The sequence below is a fragment of the Oncorhynchus nerka genome, linkage group LG27 (assembly GCF_034236695.1).
Source record: "Oncorhynchus nerka isolate Pitt River linkage group LG27, Oner_Uvic_2.0, whole genome shotgun sequence".
Lineage (NCBI taxonomy): Eukaryota > Metazoa > Chordata > Actinopteri > Salmoniformes > Salmonidae > Oncorhynchus > Oncorhynchus nerka.
The window spans coordinates 23,057,393-23,078,319 of NC_088422.1; the positions used below are offsets into that span (position 1 = coordinate 23,057,393).

The 20,927-nt window shown below is 44.1% G+C and overlaps 1 protein-coding gene across 1 annotated transcript in view; it reads left to right on the plus strand.

Moving 5' to 3' along the window:
* The window catches only part of LOC115111379 (transient receptor potential cation channel subfamily M member 3-like), a 106,709-nt gene that overhangs the window by 14,607 nt on the left and 71,175 nt on the right, over positions 1-20,927 (plus strand). The window lies entirely within an intron of this gene.

Consider the following 20,927-nt stretch of genomic DNA (forward strand, 5'->3'; position numbering starts at 1 on the left):
TCAAAATGTTTCATATGTATATAAAAGAAAATAGAAAATGTTGTGAGCATTCAACCCTGACCTTTTGACTGCATCAGTGTTGTACTTTGTAAATATCCATCAGACACTGTAGAGTTTATATAGCCCCTGTTTTTACCATCCAGTCAAACAGACAAAGCAGTAACCCTAGCCCACAGGCTGAGATTACACTCACAAATGACAACTGTGAAGTCAACAGGAAGCAGGAAGAGATGTGCCTTCTTTGTCCATCCTGTCATGTGACCTATGGGCTTCCCTTTGTCATCCTATGCCTGGGCTCATATAAAGGGGGCTGGGGAGGCAAAGGGACGCCCAGTCGTCATAACAGCATCCCAACCGACCATATATAGCGTAATTAACAACATCCTCAACTAACTCACCATCCCCAAATCAAGCAGTCCACAAACCATTCCAAACCAGAACAGTAACCATCACTACATTAACAGCATCTTTTTCATCCTCATTTAAATCCTGGATGCATTTAATTAATTAAGTTGTTAGAAAAGCTTACTGCTGGTTTGTTGAATGACACTGATAGTGTAGTGCTCAAATCAAATCAACTTATATTTGTCACATGCGCCGGAGCCCTTACCGTGAAATGCTTACTTACATGCCCTTAACCAACAATGCAATTTTAAGATAATATAGTTATGAAAATATTTATTAAATAAACTAAAGTTAAAAAATTATAATAACAATAACGAGGCTAACCACCAGGGTAGTGGTGCGCGGGTCAGCTGTTTGTTCACCCGCACCCACCCGCAATTGCTAATAACCCATCCGCAACCGCCCGACTGTATGTGATAAAGTGAATATCTGAGGCCTGCACACAACCCTAACCTGCAAATATAGAACATGCTCTTTAGGCTACAGTCAAAGACTGCAGAACAAACATTTTGACAGGTTGCACAGAATTTTGTTTTGCCTGATTTTAGATATGTTTCTGCTTGTAATTTCCAACATTTTGGTGGGCTATTTGTTAGCCAGCTTGTTTATAATTAGATACTTGTAGTTTGTCTTTGTTGCCCTCGAAGACAAAAGAAACTCTTGCTCAACAGAATAATGTAATAGATCGATAGAATGAATGCTTCAATCTAGTTGACATCGGTAAAGTTTCTCTGTCATCTTTCGCGGAGCAAAGACGTTTAGGGACTGGGGAGAAAATAAAATAAAGCAAAAATGCCCAAATGACATCAGTTTGACCAGTTGTAAGGAAATAGAAAGTAGTGAAAATGACCCAATGTGTTTCTGACAAGGTTTCAGTTCGGCTTCGATACATATTTTATGTGGTTGAAAAACTTTCAGCTTTTATGATGCTTTTATGATTTTTTATTTTATTTATTTATTTCACCTTTATTTAACCAGGTAGGCTAGTTGAGAACAAGTTCTCATTTTCAACTGCGACCTGGCCAAGATAAAGCGTAGCAATTCGACACATACAACAACACAGAGTTTCACATGGAATAAACAAAACATACAGTCAATAATACAGTAGAACAAAAGAAAACAAAAATTCTATATACAGTGAGTGCAAATGAGGTAAGTTAAGGAAATAAATAGGCCATGGTGGCGAAGTAATTACAATATAGCAATTAAACACTGGAATGGTAGATCGGCAGAAGATGAATGTGCAGGTAGAGATACTGGGGTGCAAAGGAGCAAAATAAATAAATACCAGTATGGGGATGAGGTAGGTAGATAGATGGGCTATTTACAGATAGGCTAAGTACAGGTGCAGTGATCTGTAAACTGCTCTGACAGCTGGTGCTTAAAGCTAGTGAGGGAGATGTGAGTCTCCAGCTTCAGAGATTTTTGCAATTCGTTCCAGTCATGGGCAGCAGAGAACTGGAAGGAAAGACGACCAAAGGAGGAATTGGCTTTGGGGGTGACCAGTGAGAAATACCTGCTGGAGCACGTGCTACGAGTGGGTGCTGCTATGGTGACCAGTGAGCTGAGATAAGGCGGGGCTTTACCTAGCGGAGACTTGTAGATAACCTGTAGCCAGTGGGTTTGGCGACGAGTATGAAGCGAGGGCCAACCAACGAGAGCGTACAGGTCACAATGATGATGATGAAGAAAGCACTTCTGCAGAGGGTATCTAGTTGAGCATTGCATTCTCTCAAGATGCAGAAAGAAATAAACCATATTTCTCTACTTCTGTTCCCAAGTCCAAATTTTGCCTACATTTGGCATATAATTTTACTGCAATAAATGCTTCATTGTACAGGAATTATTATTAAGGCTATGGCCTTAACTTCTTACAAGGCGTGAAGACATTTCAAGAAGTCCAGGCGATAATAGGCAACATTGATAACTCCAGCTTGGTTCCCAAGTTTGTAAACTATACCAAGCTTTCTCTGATATAGTGTCACCATAATATTTGAACTGAGAAACTGTAATCATAATCATTGCGATCTCAGTAGAAGACGTCCTAACAGAAATGCAATGGTTAAATGGATCAGTCTAAAACTTTGCACATACACTGCCTCCATCTAGTGGCCAAAATCTAAATTATGCCTGGGCTGGAATAATACATTATGGCCTTTCTCTTGCATTTCAAAGATGATGGTACAAAAAACGTACAAAAAACGGTTTGTTTTTTCTTTTGTATTTTCTTTTAACAGATCTAATGTGTTATATTCTCCTGCATTAATTTAACATTTCCACAAACGTCAAAGTGTCTCCTTTCAAATGGTATCAAGAATATGCATATCCTTGCTTCAATGCCTGAGCTACAGGCAGTTCGATTTTGGTATGTCATTTTAGGCGAAAATTGGAAAAAAAAGGGGCGGATACTTAAGAGGTTTTTTAGCAAACCTGACGGAACGATTTTCTTGTTATTTTAATATACTGATAGCCAGGGGCACAGTCCAACACTCAGACATCATTTACAAATGAAGCATTTGTGTTTAGTGAGTCTGCCAGATAAGAGGCAGTAGGAATGACCGGGGATGTTCTCTTAATGTGTGTGAATTGGACCATTTTCCACAAGTACTTTTGTGTGCCAGAGAAAATGTAAGGAGTATTAAGTACATTGTTTTGTTTAGGAATGTAGTGAAGTAAAAGTAATAGTTGTCAAAAATATAAATAGTAAAGTAAAGTACAAATACCCCAAAAAATGACTTAAGTAGTACTTTAAAGTATTTTTACTTAAGTACTTTATGCCACTGCACAAAATGTATAAACAAAATGATTCACTGTTGAAGTTGATACATGTAGTCCCTTCATATACTGTATAGGGTATGCGCAGCACTTCATTCAATTTATTGAATCAGTTATTGTTTTCTTGCTCAAACCGCGAGCAACACCTGTCAAACTCAGACGTTTCTCTCAAAACACAAGGATGTCGATTCGTACGGGACTAGGGTTATCAGAGGATTTATTCTGGTTCGTCAATGTCCAGATTTCAGTTTCCATTTAATTCATCTAAACCGGTGGCTTCAGTTCCCTTGACATGCCATAGGCCTATTTGAAGTCCCTTCTTGTGACTGTCAAATTCGTATAGCGCCTCACAATCATCACACATAACATAACACACACTGCTATCATCCTCTTTTACCACCACTTTTATGGCCCTCCATTCTCTTTATTTTCAACTCTTCTTTTGGCATCTTTTATCTTTTTGAATAAACTTCCACAATGTCCTTTTTGCCTTTTTTCTGCCATTCCCAAAAGCATGATTAGATGTGTATGATATTTGGTGTGCATACCTTTAAGCCGTAAAGTTTAGGCTTATGGAGTTATATCAGCCTAAAATAATGAACAAAAAACCTCAATGTAACCTACAGAAATTGCACAATAATTATACATTTATGTTTTTTAAGGTATTATTTTTCTTTATTCAACCCGCCCGCCATCCACCCGCCCTTCAGCCACACAATATTTAATGACCCTAAACCTACCTGCTATGAATCAACCTGCGCATCACTATAGCAGGGTCATATTTATTAGCTCACAACGTAGCAAAACATATTGCGACAGAAAACAAAAATGAGCCTTTATGGGATGGGACAAGCTCCAATGGTACCTCCACGTTTCAGGCAGTTTGCTTCCATTTTGTGCCTAATGAATACCACCCAGGGTTCTATTGACCATTTCTTTATTTGATTATCTGTCCACAGTCAATAAAGATGCACATATTACTGAACAAAAATATAAATGCAACATATGAAGTGTTGGTCCCATGATTCAAAACATGGGTTGGTCCCAGAAAAATCCCAGAACTTTTCCATACTCACAAAAAGCTTATTTCTCTAAAATGTTCTGCACAAATGAGTTTACATCCCTTTTATTCAGCATTTCTCATTTGCCAAGATAGTCCTTCCACCTGACACGTGGGGCATGTCAAGAAGCTGACAACATTATCATTATGAGGTGCACCTTGTGCTGGGGACAATTAAATAAAGGCCACTCTAAAATGTGCAGTTTTGTCACACAACACAATGCCACAGATGTCTCAAGTTTTCATGGAGCATGCAATTGGCATGCTGACTGCAGGAATGTCCACCAGAGCTGTTACCAGAGAATTTAATGTTAATTTCTCTACCATAAATCGCCTCCAACGTCGTTTTAGAGAATTTGGCAGTACGTCCAACTGGCCTCATAGCCGCAGACCACAGATAATAACGCCAGCCCAGGACCTCCACATCTAGCTTCTTCACCTGCGGGATCGTCTGAAACCAGCCACCCGGACAACTGATGAAACTGAAGAGTATTTCCATCTCTAATAAAGCCCCTTTGTGGGGGAAAACTAATTCTGATTGACTGGGCCTGGCTCCCCAGTGGGTGGGCCTATGCCCTCCCAGGCCCACCAATGGTTGCGCTCCTGCCCAGTCATGTGACATCCAAAGATTAGGGCCTAATTTATTTATTTCAATTGACTGATTTCCTTATATGCACTGAAACTCAGTAAAATCGTCCTCTTGGGTTTATATTTTTGTTCAGTATAAATGTCCCTCTCAGTAGGGTCCTCTGGGATGCGTCATGCCCTGAGGATTCTCACAAAAAAAAGAGGATAATGAAATAAGAGGAAAAATCATTTAGTTTGAATGGCCACATGTTGGAATGAAAGTGATACTTAGAAAAATCTGTCCCCAAGGTCCCATTGTATTGTATGTGCAAACCTGTGGTTGGTTACACAATACCTGTCAGGAACATTACTTCAAGACTAATACAATCAATATTTACATTTACATTTAAGTCATTTAGCAGACGCTCTTATCCAGAGCGACTTACAAATTGGTGCATTCACCTTATGACCTCCAGTGGAACAGTAGTGCATCTAAATCTTTTCAGGGGGAGGGGGGGTGAGAGGGATTACTTTATCCTATCCTAGGTATTCCTTAAAGAGGTGGGGTTTCAGGTGTCTCCGGAAGGTGGTGATTGACTCCGCTGTCCTGGCGTCGTGAGGGAGTTTGTTCCACCATTGGGGGGCCAGAGCAGCGAACAGTTTTGACTGGGCTGAGCGGGAACTGTACTTCCTCAGTGGTAGGGAGGCGAGCAGGCCAGAGGTGGATGAACGCAGTGCCCTTGTTTGGGTGTAGGGCCTGATCAGAGCCTGGAGGTACTGAGGTGCCGTTCCCCTCACAGCTCCGTAGGCAAGCACCATGGTCTTGTAGCGGATGCGAGCTTCAACTGGAAGCCAGTGGAGGGAGCGGAGGAGCGGGGTGACGTGAGAGAACTTGGGAAGGTTGAACACCAGACGGGCTGCGGCGTTCTGGATGAGTTGTAGGGGTTTAATGGCACAGGCAGGGAGCCCAGCCAACAGCGAGTTGCAGTAATCCAGACGGGAGATGACAAGTGCCTGGATTAGGACCTGCGCCGCTTCCTGTGTGAGGCAGGGTCGTACTCTGCGGATGTTGTAGAGCATGAACCTACAGGAACGGGCCACCGCCTTGATGTTAGTTGAGAACGACAGGGTGTTGTCCAGGATCACGCCAAGGTTCTTAGCGCTCTGGGAGGAGGACACAATGGAGTTGTCAACCGTGATGGCGAGATCATGGAACGGGCAGTCCTTCCCCGGGAGGAAGAGCAGTTCCGTCTTGCCGAGGTTCAGCTTGAGGTGGTGGTCCGTCATCCACACGGATATGTCTGCCAGACATGCAGAGATGCGATTCGCCACCTGGTCATCAGAAGGGGAAAGGAGAAGATTAATTGTGTGTCGTCTGCATAGCAATGATAGGAGAGACCATGTGAGGTTATGACAGAGCCAAGTGACTTGGTGTATAGCGAGAATAGGAGAGGGCCTAGAACAGAGCCCTGGGGGACACCAGTGGTGAGAGCACGTGGTGTGGAGACGGATTCTCGCCACGCCACCTGGTAGGAGCGACCTGTCAGGTAGGACGCAATCCAAGCGTGGGCCGCGCCGGAGATGCCCAACTCGGAGAGGGTGGAGAGGAGGATCTGATGGTTCACAGTATCGAAGGCAGCCGATAGGTCTAGAAGGATGAGAGCAGAGGAGAGAGAGTTAGCTTTAGCAGTGCGGAGCGCCTCCGTGATACAGAGAAGAGCAGTCTCAGTTGAATGACTAGTCTTGAAACCTGACTGATTTGGATCAAGAAGGTCATTCTGAGAGAGATAGCGGGAGAGCTGGCCAAGGACGGCACGTTCAAGAGTTTTGGAGAGAAAAGAAAGAAGGGATACTGGTCTGTAGTTGTTGACATCGGAGGGATCGAGTGTAGGTTTTTCAGAAGGGGTGCAACTCTCGCTCTCTTGAAGACGGAAGGGACGTAGCCAGCGGTCAGGGATGAGTTGATGAGCGAGGTGAGGTAAGGGAGGAGGTCTCCGGAAATGGTCTGGAGAAGAGAGGAGGGGATAGGGTCAAGCGGGCAGGTTGTAGGGCGGCCGGCCGTCACAAGACGCGAGATTTCATCTGGAGAGAGAGGGGAGAAAGAGGTCAGAGCACAGGGTAGGGCAGTGTGAGCAGAACCAGCGGTGTCGTTTGACTTAGCAAACGAGGATCGGATGTCGTCGACCTTCTTTTCAAAATGGTTGACGAAGTCATCTGCAGAGAGGGAGGAGGGGGGAGGGGAGGAGGATTCAGGAGGGAGGAGAAGGTTGCAAAGAGCTTCCTAGGGTTAGAGGCAGATGCTTGGAATTTAGAGTGGTAGAAAGTGGCTTTAGCAGCAGAGAGAGAAGAGGAAAATGTAGAGAGGAGGGAGTGAAAGGATGTCAGGTCCGCAGGGAGGCGAGTTTTCCTCCATTTCCGCTCGGCTGCCCGGAGCCCTGTTCTGTGAGCTCGCAATGAGTCGTCGAGCCACGGAGCGGGAGGGGAGGACCGAGCCGGCCTGGAGGATAGGGGACATAGAGAGTCAAAGGATGCAGAAAGGGAGGAGAGGAGGGTTGAGGAGGCAGAATCAGGAGATAGGTTGGAGAAGGTTTGAGCAGAGGGAAGAGATGATAGGATGGAAGAGGAGAGAGTAGCGGGGAGAGAGAGCGAAGGTTGGGACGGGCGATACCATCCGAGTAGGGGCAGTGTGGGAAGTGTTGGATGAGAGCGAGAGGGAAAAGGATACAAGGTAGTGGTCGGAGACTTGGAGGGGAGTTGCAACGAGGTTAGTGGAAGAACAGCATCTAGTAAAGATGAGGTCGAGCGTATTTCCTGCCTTGTGAGTAGGGGGAAGGTGAGAGGGTGAGGTCAAAGAGGAGAGGAGTGGAAAGAAGGAGGCAGAGAGGAATGAGTCAAAGGTAGGCGTGGGGAGGTTAAAGTCGCCCAGAACTGTGAGAGGTGAGCCGTCCTCAGGAAAGGAGCTTATCAAGGCATCAAGCTCATTGATGAACTCTCCGAGGGAACCTGGAGGGCGATAAATGATAAGGATGTTAAGCTTGAAAGGGCTGGTAACTGTGACAGCATGGAATTCAAAGGAGGCGATAGACAGATGGGTAAGGGGAGAAAGAGAGAATGACCACTTGGGAGAGATGAGGATCCCGGTGCCACCACCCCGCTGACCAGAAGCTCTCGGGGTGTGCGAGAACACGTGGGCAGACGAAGAGAGAGCAGTAGGAGTAGCAGTGTTGTCTGTGGTGATCCATGTTTCCGTCAGTGCCAAGAAGTCGAGGGACTGGAGGGAGACATAGGCGGAGATGAACTCTGCCTTGTTGGCCGCAGATCGGCAGTTATTGTTCTGGATATTAGTAATTTTTTACATTGTGTTTTGTGGACACAAGCACGAAACTATGTTAGGTCAGATCTAATGAATAAAATATTCTCCTAACATTTCTCCTATAGCTAAAACTAAAAAAGTTATTTTTCAGTGAGTACACCCTCCCACTCCATATTACATGCGGCTGTGTTGCCTCGTGTGCTATTGTGACTGAGGATCGAGGTGACAGCTCGGCTCCAGCTGAGGGTAACAGAATAAATGGATAAAGACAGGGCTTTGGGTGAAGTGCTGTTTATGGTGGCTGTGGCCAACACAGTCACATGCCAGGTTGGATACATTCCTGTCTCCTCCTGGCACGGTCCGGCAGCAGCTGGAGATATGCCTGAGCAGCTTCCTTCAAAACTAACGGTATCCTCCCATCTCAGCCATTGTCCTTCCCTTCTTCCTCTTGTCCTCGGTCTTTGGTCTTTCTCAGTGATAAAGTATGGATTATTCTTTTCAACATTATGTTACGAAACCAACTAGCCAGCCTACGAATAGGTACATGTTGCAGATTGTCCCTTTAAGATTAGAGAAATCCCTGTATAACCATACACAGGAATAGCAGATAGATCTTCTAGCCATAGTCATCCATCCCCCTGTCCTCTAGCCCTCTTAGATCATAGCCATAGTCCTCCATCCCCCTGTCCTCTAGCCCTCTTAGATCATAGCCATGGTCATCCATCCCCCTGTCCTCTAGTCCTCTTAGATCATAGCCATGGTCATCTATCCCCCTGTCCTCTAGTCCTCTTAGATCATAGCCATGGTAATCCATTCCCCTGTCTTCTAGTCCTCTTAGATCATAGCCATGGTCATCCATCTAGTCCTCTAGTCCTCTTAGATCATAGCCATGGTCATCCATGCCCCTGTCCTCTAGTCCTCTTAGATCATAGCCATGGTCATCCATCCCCCTGTCCTCTAGTCCTCTTAGATCATAGCCATGGTCATCCATGCCCCTGTCCTCTAGTCCTCTTAGATCATAGCCATGGTCATCCATCCCCCTGTCCTCTAGTCCTCTTAGATCATAGCCATGGTCATCCATCCCCTTGTCCTCTAGTCCTCTTAGATCATAGCCATGGTCATCCATCCCCCTGTCCTCTAGTCCTCTTAGATCATAGCCATGGTCATCCATCCCCCTGTCCTCTAGTCCTCTTAGATCATAGCCATGGTCATCCATCCCCCTGTCCTCTAGTCCTCTTAGATCATAGCTTGGTCATCCATACCCCTGTCCTATAGTCCTCTTAGATCATAGCCATGGTCATCCATCCCCCTGTCCTCTAGTCCTCTTAGATCATAGCTTGGTCATCCATACCCCTGTCCTATAGTCCTCTTAGATCATAGCTTGGTCATCCATACCCCTGTCCTATATTCCTCTTAGATCATAGCCATGGTCATCCATCCCCCTGTCCTCTAGTCCTCTTAGATCATAGCTTGGTCATCCATACCCCTGTCCTATAGTCCGCTTGTGGACTCATCCCTTATTTGTGCACTTGTCATATCCCCTTGTCCTCCCCTTTAAACCACTCATCCTCACACACCCTCGTTCCCATGTGTCAATGTCAGACGACTACAGGAATCCTTGAAGAACAGTGCTGTCTCTGTTCCCACCAGACTCCCATCTCTCCCCGTGGCAACAATTCAAACAGCCAGGCAGATAGAAGAGTGAGACAGCAGATGGCCTCAGGTGACGGTCATAGCTCTCTGCTGTGTGTGGTAATGCACTAGTCTCAGAGAGGGAAAGGGAATGAGAGACAAAGTGGAAAGAGAGGCGATGAGGTTACCTTGAGAGGTCTCTTCTGAATAGGAGGATGAGAATATACAAGAGGACGGAGAGAGAAAGAGGGATCCTTTTCTCTTCATGTAGCCTTCACCTACTCTCTCGTCAGCACTAAGGTGTGGGTGTGTGTGTGTGTGTGTGTGTGTGGGGGGGGGGGGGGGGGGGTTCTCTGTCTGTTTTTAGGTGTGGGGGGTTATCTATACCATTTTTAATCACAGTCATATGTAAAGGATGAGAAATGGCCCCTGCAGGAATTGGATTCTAATCAAATGCTATGAAGCCCTGACCTCAGCTGGGACCCACAGGACCAGTGTTTCCGCCACACTCATTTTGCTGTGGCGCTGGGCCAAGGGCAAAATCATTGCCACCAGTGAAAAAAATAAGGAAGATTCAAAAATATTTCTGCTGAGACGCACTTTGAAGCTGCTAGAAAAGTCCACAGTTACTTTTCCTCTGCATAATGGCGATTTTAGCATGTAAATCTTGGTGCGGCAACTCAACCAATTTGTTTTAGATGCATGCCAGCAAAAAAACATAACACTAAACTGCCTTTTTAAAAACCACAGCTTATATGGCTGACTTGCTTAAGTAAATGTGGTTTCTACTGACTCTGTCAATTTGTGTAACTTGATAAGAACCACATTCTTCTTCATTAGTAAGGAATGCTGACATAAATTTTGACTTTTGAACCATACACAAACATCATTACATTTATGTTCAGTAAATTCATAATGTTTGTTCTTATATAATCAACACTTAGCTGTAAGTATAAGCAAGTGCAAGCTAACAAGCTGTGATGAGGTGGGACTATTTGTTCAGCACTTTCAAAATGGACACTGACATCAATTCAGATAGATGTTAGTTCAGATCAATTCAGCAAGATGTTGAGGCCATAACTTTACTATTCTTTGAGGAGAGAGAGAGACAGAGACAGGCAGAGAGAGAGAGAGAGTTAGCCTACCATGTGAAGTATTTACTAGGCCGATGTGGTCTAAAAAGGAAGCAAAATTAAATCACGAGGATCCACTTTTATAGACAATATACCGATGCACAGACAGCGCATTGCACAAACAAAACAACTCTCGCAATATCAAGTGGAATTACATGGGTCTATTACCCTACTGCAATTTATAAAATATATCAAAGCGACTGTCACCGGCAAACATGGTTACAGACTCAACAACATTATATAGTATTTCCTCCTCGTGGAGAAAAGCACATGAGCTAACTATAATACACAAAGTAAGCAAAACAATGAAATGCAGAATTCCAACTTTGCCTAAGATGGTGAATAAGATACTAATGAGATAGACCTATATAAGCGATATATTGTAACAATTGAGATTTACAAACTATGGCATAAGGTATCGATGAGCGGATAGAAGGCAAGCCATAATTTTGATTAAGACATTAAGCTACATTTGAAATGTACAGCGACAGACTTACAGCATTCTCCTGTACACCAAGTCAGAACCGTAGGATAAATAACGGGGGCATATAATGAAGTCTCTTACAATATTCAATGATGACATTTCTCTAAAATAGGCTACATGTGCACCTCTAAGTCAGAACAGTAGGCTAAGTTCTGAGGGGGAGAGGGATCAAATTCTTAGGGTGAGACACATGGGCTACTAACAGCTTACTGCACAACATACACTTAGTATTACTTTCTTAGCTAAAGTATACAGTATCTCCCTGGCTTATTACATTTACACTTCCGGCGCCGACATAGATGGCCGCCTCGCTTCAAGTTCATAGGAAACTATGCAGTATTTTTTTTTTTTTATGTGTTATTTCTTACATTGTTACCCCAGGAAATATTAGGTTTCATTACATACAGTCGGGAGGAACTCACCAACATTACGACCAGGAATACGACTTTCCCGAAGCGGATCTCCTGTTTGGTCCACCACCCAAGACAATGGATCGGATCCCAGCCGGCGACCCAAAACCACGGCCGCAGAAGGGGGAAACGGAGCGGTCTTCTGGTCAGGCTCCGTAGACGGGCACATCGAGCAACGCTCCCGAGCATACTACTCGCCAATGTCCAGTCTCTTGACAACAAGGTAGACGAAATCCGAGCAAGGGTTGCCTTCCAGAGAGACATCAGAGATTGTAACGTTCTTTGTTTCACGGAAACATGGCTCACTCGGGATACGTCATCAGACTCGGTACAGCCACCTGGCTTCTTCACGCATCGCGCAGACAGAAACAAACATATTTCTGGTAAGAAGAAGGGCGGGGGTGTATGCCTTATGATTAACGAGACGTGTTGTGATCAGAACAGCATACAGGAACTCAAGTCCTTTTGTTCACCTGACCTAGAATTCCTTAGAATCAAATGCCGACCGCATTATCTACCAAGAGAATTCTCTTTGATCATAATCACAGTCGTGTATACCCCCCCCCAAGCAGACACATCAACGGCCCTGAAAGAACTTCATTTGACTCTATGTAAACTGGAAACTACATATTCTGAGGCTGAATTTATTGTTGCTGGGGATTTTAACAAGGCTAATCTGAAAGCAAAATTTTATCAGCATATCGAATGCACGACCCGGGCTGGCAAAACCCTGCATCATTGTTATTCTAACTTCCGCGAAGCATATAAAGCCCTCACCTGCCCTTCTTTCGGAAAATCTGACCATGACTCCATTATGTTGCTCCCAGCCTATAATCAGAAACTAAAACAGGAAGCGCCCGTGCTCGGGTCTGTTCAACGTGGTCCGACCAATCGAATTCCAACCTTCAAGATTGCTACGATCACGTGGACTGGGATATGTTCGATTAAGCGTTGGACAATAACATTGATGAATACGCTGATTCGGTGAGCGAGTTTATTAGCAAGTTCATCAGTGGTGTTGTACCCACAGCGTCTATTAAAACCTAGCCTAACCAGAAACCATGGATAGATAGCAGCATTCGCGCAAAACTAGTTCAGTTACCTTTGCTTTCTTGGGTACAGGAACAATGGTGGTCATCTTGAAGCATGTGGGGACAGCAGACTTGAATAGGGAGAGATTGAATATGTTGGTAAACAAACCAGCCAGCTGGTCTGCGCATGCTCTGAGGCCGTGGCTAGGGATGTCGTCTGTGCCGGTAGCCTTGCGTGGGTTAACACGTTTAAATGTTTTACTCACGTCGAGAAGGAGAGCCCACAGTTCTTGGTACCGTGTTGCATTCGTGGCACTGTGTTGTCCTCAAAGCAGGCCAATAAGGTGTTTAGCTTCTCTGGAAGCAAGACGTTGGTGTCCGCGACGTGGTTGGTTTTCCTTTTGTAGTCCGTGATTGTCTGTAGACCCTGCCACATACGTCTTGTGTCTGAGCCATTGAATTGTGACTCCACTTTGTCTCTATACTGACATTTTGCCTGTTTGATTGCCTTACAGAGAGAATAACTACACTGCCATATTCCCAGTCACCTTGACATGGTTAAATGCGGTGTTTCGTGCTTTCAGTTTTGCGCGAATGCTGCTATCTATCCACGGTTTCTGGTTAGGGTAGGTTTTAATAGTTATAGTGGGTATAACGTTTCCTATACACTTCCTGATAAACTCAGTCACCGTATCCGTATTTTCGTCAATGTTATTCTCGGAGGCTACCCTGATCAAAACAATCTTGAAGCGTGGATTCCCATTGGTTAGACCAGTATTGAATAGTCCTTAGCACGGGTACTTCCTGTTTGCCTTTCTGCCTATAGGAAGGGAGGAGCAAAATGGAGTCATGAGGGAGGGTGGGCCGAGGAGGGCCATCCCGGAAGTTGGAGTAGCAGTGGTCGAGTGTTTTAGCAGCGCGACTACTGCAGTCAGTATTTGGATAGAACTTTAATAATGTTTTCCTCATTTGCCTTGTTAAAATCCCCAGTTTGCATATAGTCCAGTGAAGTTCTTTGAGGGCCGTCATGGTATCGGCTTGGGGGAATATACACGGCTGTGACTATAACCGAAGAAAATGATCTTGGGAGGTAATACAGTCGGCATTTGATTGTGAGGTATTCTAGGTCGGGGTAACTCGCCCTCAGCTTTTATCCAGAGACGGAACATTAGCGAGTAATATACTCGGAAGCGGTGGGCGGTGTGCAGGTCTCCTGAGTCGGACTAGAAGTCCACTCCGAGTACCTCTTCCCCGCCGGCGATGTTTTGGGTCAGCCTCTGGAATCAGTTCAATTCCCTAGGGGAGTACAAACAAAGGATTCAATTCGGGGAAGTTGTATTCCTGGTTGTAACTAGTCAAAAGATCACATTTGGGATCTGTTTGGTCTCTGGCTAATGATTAGCCCAATAGGGTAAATGTAGATAAGCAACTCCATGCTTCAGCCTATTTATTTGCACTTTGCTGCATCAGTTGGGCTACAGGTGCTAATGTTTATCTGATAATATGGACCATGGCTATGGACCTTGCACAGTCCTTCTACATAAGAAGTCTAGGAGAGACCCCCCATTCAGCCCCCTCCACGACCTTCCCCCCCCCACTGCTACACATTTTTTCCAGAGGAAACACTGCACAGGACTGATTAATTATTAAAAGGGAGGGACAGTAGAGGAAGTGATGATTGGAGTGGTTAGAACAGTGGACTCAAACTCAGTTACTGGAGGGACTGGATATTCAACCCAGCACTAACACAACCCATATAACTAATCAACCAATAATGATCTTTAATAGACAACTTCTTTGATTCGTTCCATGTGGTATGCTAGTGCTGGAACAAAATCATGCGTACTGGCCTGGCAGGTAATTGAGTTTGATAGCACAGGGTTAGTGAGAGGTGAGTGAACTTGAGAGAGAGAGAGAGAGAGAGAGAGAGAGAGAGAGAGAGAGAGAGATACTGTCAACTCTGAGACAGCCAGATAAATCAGTAGGGAAGCTGCTGTGTACCATGTATTGGGGAGTAGTGAACTACATGTAGGTCAACTAGTAATTTAACTGCATTTTGCTTTATCTTGGTGGTAGTTTAAATAAATTCTAATATGGGAAGTATTTTTAGTACTTAATTACTTTTTAAATATGTACAGTAGTTGTGTGGCTAACTATTATAACTTTTTTGCTCAAATAAAACATGGGTGAAGTAGGCAATAATTGGCATCAGACCTGCCTAATTATTACTTCAAACATAGTTTTTGTGTTTAATAGACTAAATACATTTTGCAATTTGTAGTCTATGACATTTCAGATTTACATATGATAATCTTTCACAAAGTAGTTTTTAGTTAAGTACAGTAAACTATATTTTTCTTAAGGGTAGCTTTAGTGAAGTAATTGGTAGCTTGTAAACTATATTTTCAGAGTTGCTTCCCCAATATTTATAATGGGTGTCATTTCCCAGTAGACAATGTCCCACAATCTGGTGTTCTAGCGGTTAGTGCCACCACCTCCACTAACAGCCATACCTGTGTTGGCTTGGGTTCAAATTAATTCTGTAGCCTTTTGACACTCTCACCCATCTTATCCCTATTCCTCTGAAAGTGTCCCCCAACCCAACTAATTATCTTATCTCAACTGCAGCGCCTACCCAACGCAAAAATAGAAACGAATGGATTATATTCAGAAGAGAACAGAAGAACAAGGAAAGTCAAAGTGTGACAGAGACATAACTAATCGAAATGGAGCGGTGGCGTTGTAGAATCGGCCCTTTACATCTGCCTCTGACCTTCTCTTCTCTACCTTTCATGTCTTAATACTTTCACAGCTCCAATTTGCCAGTCCACTCTGGGGAAATAGGTGCTAGCGAGTGCAGTGTGGATGCCGAGGGAAGGCCTAGATGTGTGAAAACGACCCACATAGAGAAACCTCCTCCAGCCTTGCTAATGTTTCTCTGGGTGAGTCAACGGCTCCATAATGAGGTCCGTTTAATCATGTTACATGTGTCCCCCTCACAACCCCCCCCCCCCTCTCTCCCGGACTAAAGATAGATATTGGGGCTGGTGAGGCTCGCACTTTTCCTCTCCTCCTCCCCTCTTCCGGGCTGTCTCTCTCTCTTTCTCTTTCACTCTCTCTCTCTCAAGAGCTGTGAGCAGGGGCCATAGACGTCAGAGAGAGAGAGGGAAGACAGTAGATACATAGAGGTGGGTGTGTGGAGAGTGTTCAAAGAGAGGAAGGGATCGATCTGCTCCAGTTACGAGCTACTCTGACCTATCACTAGTAAAGCCTCCACTAATCTGATACGGAAAACCCCAAAGGGTTTCTCTTATATAAACCGGATGGTAGTGAACATGTGATTTATTATCCATTATTGATGGGGTACTGGCATTTGTAATGGAATCTATTCAATGTCCGGTTCTAAATGCCCTGGTGTTATTTCATCAACATGTCTGTGAGCTGTTGTGGAAACTTGATCAGAGGGGGTAGTGAAATACAGTGTGTGCTGACAATGACTCGTCATGCAAAGCACAACGTTCCACTCCATAGACTCGAGAGTAATCTCGTCCAAAAAATGGATTCCATCTCCCCATACAGCTATGGCAGATTTGTTCTTTTTTGAAATTATTTTGCATTTGGTCCATTTTGTAAGGCTATTTTCAAATATTTTCAACCCTACACAGCAAAGAGCACAAAGCTAACTTTTTATCGGTTTCCAATGTGACGTGAAGAATGAATGCTCAATCTGAGGTCCCCACTCTACCTGAGAGACCATAGATATTCATATAATAACAATATAATATGGTCATTTAGCAGACCGCTTTTATCTAAAACAACTTGCAGAACTGTCAGCATTGCCAGTTACACAAATCTTGCTCTATACCTCAGACATATGAACTGGCTTTAGGACCACACGTACTGTGAGTGCAGTCTACTCCTGCTCTTTGATTGTGTTGTGTAATGTGGCATATGCAGGTACCACGCTCTAGTGATGGGCGGGTTGACTCATATCCCTCAGTCCCCGCAGCTATATCCGCAGTTGGGTTAGGTTCACAAAATATTGTGTGGATGGCGGGTGGGTGTGTTGAATAAAGAGAAAACAATACCTTAAAAAGATCCATAAATGTATAATTCTTGTGCAATTTATATCTATAGGCTACATAGGTTTATCTTTCATTATTTTAGGTTACTTGGCATTGGTGCGTAAGCCTAAGATTCAGGGCCTAAATCTATGTGTGCCAAATAGCCTACACACCAATCACCAAATGCTGGGATCAGGCAGATACGGTTATCGTCGATCCACTGTGGCAGAAAGGACAATGTCGGGGTTTCATTCAAAAAGAGAAAAGCTGTGAAATGGAGAGTTGAAAATAAAGAGAAGGGAGGGCCAGAAAAGTCATTTGGTGAAGTGGTAAAAGAGGATGATGGCTGTGCCGACTATGTTATGTGTGATGATTTGAAGACGGGAACTTCAAATAGGCCTATACCCTCTCACATAGCCTTAAAGTTGCAATATTTTACTTTTAGAGCTACTGACAAAATTCACATAGAAATGGGAGTTATAGATCTATCATTCTCATTGAAAGCAAGTCTAAGATGTGGTAGATCTGTTCTATGTGGCTATTTCTGTGCTTCCCGTTCATACGTTTCGCTTTTGCATCTTTGACTTTTGGTGTTGTACACCAGCATCAAACAGCTGAAATCACAATATTTTGGGTTATTGAAAATATATTTCACAGCGGTTCAGATGGTACAATGATTCTCTACATAAACAGAAATTATGCAAACTATTAGAATGTTAGCAACTAAGAAATGGCATAGCAATTTCTGCATATTGCACCTTCAATATTTACTCCTGCAGAATTTTGCATTTCTTGCTGGTAAATGATACAACAAATTGTAGGCTACTGTACATTTTTGACAGAAGTGGAGAAATATGAGTTATTTCTTTCAGCATCTTGAGGGAATGCGAATGCGCAGTTAGATACCATATGTAGAGGGGCTATATTTATCAGTATCATAAAAGCTGATATTATTTCAACCATATAAATGATGCATCCAAGCCGAACTAAAATTTTATTCGAAACATTTTGGGTCATTTTCTCACTGCTTTCTATTTCCTTACAACTGATGTCATTTGGACATTTTGCACAGAAAATCTTTCCTGTTATCTTTAGAGTTATTGCATTTTCTCCCCGGTCCCTAACATCTTTTCTCCACAAAAGAAGTAGAGATGACAGAAAACTTTCCCGATGTCAACTAGATTGAAGCATTCAATTTTATAACTTGCACTTAATGTGGGAAAAACGAAATATGTTGTTCTGAAATTCTCGCAAAAAAAAAAAAAAATCAGGTGGACTACATATGTATTAATTCAATGGTTGTCCCATCGATCGGGTTCCCGCCGAGAAATATGTGGGCTTTGAGATTGACAAAGATTTAGCATAAATAAAAACATACTGATGAGCTAGTTAAAAGCTATATTAAGATTTAAAATGGGCTTATTATTTTTTTTAAATAGATCTTGCTTCTCCCTAAACAGCAGGAAGCAGATTGTACAGTCAACTTTTCTGCCAGTACTTGACTATGGTGAAACAATTTACCAGAATGCAGCAGCCACTGCTCTTGAACCTTTGGATGCTGTCTACCATAGTGCCCTTCGCTTTATCACATGTGGCAGTTTTAATACTCATCACTGCATCCTGTCTCAAAAGGTTGGCTGGTCCTCATTGAATTCCCGGAGATCACTTCATTATTCCCTTTTTGTTTACAAAGCTCTACTATACAAGCTTCTAACTTCACTTCGTTGTTGAAGTATAAAAACATGATTTACCAAACCCATTCACAGAGTTGGTTAACTCTTGAGGTTCCTTGGGTCTCTACCGAATTAGGTAAATCTGCTTTTAGTTTTAATGCGCCTCACTGCTGGGACAATTTATAGAACTCATTACAATTAGATGTTCTGGTGCCGCTCGGGCAGTTCAGAGTTTTGATTGAGGACCTAGTAGCAGAGGAATGTAACTGTTTTTGTTAAATGTTGTTTTCTATTGATTGCTGTTTTATTTTACATTATATTAGAAGGACACAAGGTGAGACCCAGATGCAGACACAGCAGGCAGATGGTTAGAGTCCAAGATGTTTATTAACAATCCAAAAGGGGTAGCCAAGAGAATGGTCGTGGACAGGCAAAAGTTCAAAACCAGTTCAGAGTTCCAGAGGTACAGAATGGCAGGCAGGCTCGAGGTCAGGGCAGGCAGAATGGTCAGGCAGGCTCGAGGTCAGGGCAGGCAGAATGGTCAGGCAGGCTCGAGGTCAGGGCAGGCAGAATGGTCAGGCAGGCTTGAGGTCAGGGCAGGCAGAATGGTCAGGCAGGCTCGACGTCAGGGCAGGCAGAATGGTCAGGCAGGCTCGAGGTCAGGGCAGGCAGAATGGTCAGGCAGGCGGGAATGGAGTCCAGAAAAACAGGCAAAGGTCAAAACCGGGAGGACTAGTAAAAGAGAATAGAAAAGCAGGAGCATGGGGAAAAACACGCTGGTTGACTTGAACATGCAAGACGAACTGGCACAGAGAGACAGGAAACACAGGGATAAATACACTGGGGAAAATAAGCGACACCTGGAAGGGGTGGAGACAATCAAAAGGACAGGTGAAACAGATCAGGGCATGAAACTATTGGTTGTTGTATTGCTGTGATCAGGGCGCCCTTGGGAATGAGATCCTGGTCTAATTGGGTTTTCCCTAAATAAATAAATAATTATATTGTTTTATGACATTATTCTGGTGAGGAAGGGTTTATTTAGTCTTCTTGGGCCACAAGAACAACAGAAGAGAAGCTGCGTGTATCTAATTATAGACAAGTTGACTTACAAATAGCCTACCAAAAGGTTGGAAATTACAAGCAGAAGCATTCCTAAATCTCTTGACTGTAGCACATCTTCTATATTAGCGGGTTAGGGTCGTGTGCTGGCCTCAGAGTTTCACTTTATCAAGTATATTGGGGTGGTTGCGGATGGGTTATTAGCAATTGCAGACGGGTGCGGGTGAACAAACAGCTGACCCGCACTCACCACTACCATGCGCTCTCTTTCTCTCTGTCTAGCCAATTAGCAACGACACAGCTGTGCTTTCCCTTCCTCATCTGCACGCTGGCGTCTTTCAATTGGAGCGTAATACCTTCAGGTTCTGGAGATGACCGCCAAAGCAAAGCAGCCATTATTGTGACACATGCAGAGGTGAAGACTAACAGAAGAAGTCAAGTAAAACCGATATGAAAAGAGAAGACTATCACTTCTCTGTTCTTATTCTCCTCTGTCTGACAGTGTGCTGGTGTTCTGGGCTTTGAAGTAGACAAGGCCCTAAAATAGGTCATTCTTTATGTAACTGTGCCTGTAGCAAGCGAGACACAATGATGGCACGTGTGTGAGCGGGCCCTGAGTCTTTGGCCCACCTATCCCCAGTGAAATTATGAAGGCTAGGATGGGAGGGAGGATCTGGCAGGACACAGCTTTTAAATTTGAGTCAAAACACTGATGGGTGGCAGCCAAATGAGAGATAGAGAGAGTGAGAGAGAGGGAGAAAGAGAGAGAGGGAGAGAGAGAGAGAGAGTGACAGAGAGCAAGTGAGAGAGAAAGGGGGAGAGAGAGAGAGAGAGAGAGAGAGAGTGAGAGATAGAGAGAGACAGAGGGAGAGAGAGAAGGAAAGAGTGACAGAGAAAGAGAGAGAGAGTAAGAGGGAGTGGGAGAGAGGGAGAGACAGTGACAGAGAGTGGGTTGGAGCGAGAGAAAGAGAGTGGGAGACAGAGACAGAAAGAGAGAAGCAGTGACAAAGGAACTGGGCGTCCTTGTGGGGGTTTGGTACTGTAGGGCTGCATCCTTTCTCTTTCCAGGTCCATTATCCCAGGCAGGCCTGTGTGTGAGCACCAGAACCCACCTGTTAATTACCTCTAATGACTATTAATAGCTTCTGATTAGCCAGCATGAGGCTGTCCCTCTGTGCAGCAGGAGGGTGCTCGCTCCAGGGCTTCTATGCGGCTCAGTGTGGATCTGTGCTTTCGTTAACTTCTCAGAAAAACACAGCGAAATAGGAAACTCTCTCAGAATCAAGACACACCAGTGTGCTGCCGACTGCCGACTATT